The 2,500-nt window shown below is 33.4% G+C and overlaps 1 protein-coding gene across 1 annotated transcript in view; it reads right to left on the reverse strand.

Annotated features, from left to right (window-relative positions):
• LOC122258168 (uncharacterized) overlaps positions 1-2,500 on the reverse strand; it is an 18,111-nt gene that overhangs the window by 10,561 nt on the left and 5,050 nt on the right. The window lies entirely within an intron of this gene.

Genomic DNA, 2,500 nt, shown 5'->3' on the forward strand with positions numbered 1-2,500 from the left:
CTAACTAAAGTGAGTTGATGTCTAACTAAAGTGAGTTGATGTCTAACTAAAGTCAGTTGATGTCTAACTAAAGTCAGTTGATGTCTAACTAAAGTGAGTTGATGTCTAACTAAAGTCAGTTGATGTCTAACTAAAGTGAGTTGATGTCTAACTAAAGTGAGTTGATGTCTAACTACAGTCAGTTGATGTCTAACTAAAGTAAGTTGATGTCTAACTAAAGTGAGTTGATGTCTAACTAAAGTCAGTTGATGTCTAACTAAAGTCAGTTGATGTCTAACTAAAGTCAGTTGATGTCTAACTAAAGTGAGTTGATGTCTAACTAAAGTGAGTTGATGTCTAACTAAAGTGAGTTGATGTCTAACTAAAGTGAGTTGATGTCTAACTAAAGTGAGTTGATGTCTAACTAAAGTGAGTTGATGTCTAACTAAAGTGAGTTGATGTCTAACTAAAGTGAGTTGATGTCTAACTAAAGTGAGTTGATGTCTAACTAAAGTGAGTTGATGTCTAACTAAAGTGAGTTGATGTCTAACTAAAGTGAGTTGATGTCTAACTAAAGTGAGTTGATGTCTAACTAAAGTGAGTTGATGTCTAACTAAAGTGAGTTGATGTCTAACTAAAGTCAGTTGATGTCTAACTAAAGTGAGTTGATGTCTAACTAAAGTCAGTTGATGTCTAACTAAAGTGAGTTGATGTCTAACTAAAGTGAGTTGATGTCTAACTAAAGTGAGTTGATGTCTAACTAAAGTCAGTTGATGTCTAACTAAAGTCAGTTGATGTCTAACTAAAGTGAGTTGATGTCTAACTAAAGTGAGTTGATGTCTAACTAAAGTCAGTTGATGTCTAACTAAAGTCAGTTGATGTCTAACTAAAGTCAGTTGATGTCTAACTAAAGTGAGTTGATGTCTAACTAAAGTCAGTTGATGTCTAACTAAAGTCAGTTGATGTCTAACTAAAGTCAGTTGATGTCTAACTAAAGTCAGTTGATGTCTAACTAAAGTGAGTTGATGTCTAACTAAAGTCAGTTGATGTCTAACTAAAGTCAGTTGATGTCTAACTAAAGTCAGTTGATGTCTAACTAAAGTCAGTTGATGTCTAACTAAAGTCAGTTGATGTCTAACTAAAGTCAGTTGATGTCTAACTAAAGTCAGTTGATGTCTAACTAAAGTCAGTTGATGTCTAACTAAAGTCAGTTGATGTCTAACTAAAGTCAGTTGATGTCTAACTAAAGTGAGTTGATGTCTAACTAAAGTGAGTTGATGTCTAACTAAAGTCAGTTGATGTCTAACTAAAGTCAGTTGATGTCTAACTAAAGTGAGTTGATGTCTAACTAAAGTCAGTTGATGTCTAACTAAAGTGAGTTGATGTCTAACTAAAGTGAGTTGATGTCTAACTAAAGTGAGTTGATGTCTAACTAAAGTCAGTTGATGTCTAACTAAAGTGAGTTGATGTCTAACTAAAGTGAGTTGATGTCTAACTAAAGTGAGTTGATGTCTAACTAAAGTGAGTTGATGTCTAACTAAAGTCAGTTGATGTCTAACTAAAGTCAGTTGATGTCTAACTAAAGTCAGTTGATGTCTAACTAAAGTCAGTTGATGTCTAACTAAAGTGAGTTGATGTCTAACTAAAGTGAGTTGATGTCTAACTAAAGTGAGTTGATGTCTAACTAAAGTGAGTTGATGTCTAACTAAAGTGAGTTGATGTCTAACTAAAGTCAGTTGATGTCTAACTAAAGTCAGTTGATGTCTAACTAAAGTGAGTTGATGTCTAACTAAAGTCAGTTGATGTCTAACTAAAGTCAGTTGATGTCTAACTAAAGTCAGTTGATGTCTAACTAAAGTCAGTTGATGTCTAACTAAAGTCAGTTGATGTCTAACTAAAGTCAGTTGATGTCTAACTAAAGTGAGTTGATGTCTAACTAAAGTCAGTTGATGTCTAACTAAAGTGAGTTGATGTCTAACTAAAGTGAGTTGATGTCTAACTAAAGTGAGTTGATGTCTAACTAAAGTCAGTTGATGTCTAACTAAAGTGAGTTGATGTCTAACTAAAGTGAGTTGATGTCTAACTAAAGTGAGTTGATGTCTAACTAAAGTGAGTTGATGTCTAACTAAAGTGAGTTGATGTCTAACTAAAGTCAGTTGATGTCTAACTAAAGTGAGTTGATGTCTAACTAAAGTCAGTTGATGTCTAACTAAAGTCAGTTGATGTCTAACTAAAGTGAGTTGATGTCTAACTAAAGTGAGTTGATGTCTAACTAAAGTCAGTTGATGTCTAACTAAAGTGAGTTGATGTCTAACTAAAGTCAGTTGATGTCTAACTAAAGTGAGTTGATGTCTAACTAAAGTGAGTTGATGTCTAACTAAAGTGAGTTGATGTCTAACTAAAGTGAGTTGATGTCTAACTAAAGTGAGTTGATGTCTAACTAAAGTCAGTTGATGTCTAACTAAAGTGAGTTGATGTCTAACTAAAGTGAGTTGATGTCTAACTAAAGTGAGTTGATGTC

The sequence above is a fragment of the Penaeus japonicus genome, unplaced genomic scaffold (assembly GCF_977035675.1).
Source record: "Penaeus japonicus unplaced genomic scaffold, GWHDUDI00000001_assembly GWHDUDI00000009, whole genome shotgun sequence".
In the NCBI taxonomy this organism is placed as follows: Eukaryota; Metazoa; Arthropoda; class Malacostraca; order Decapoda; family Penaeidae; genus Penaeus; species Penaeus japonicus.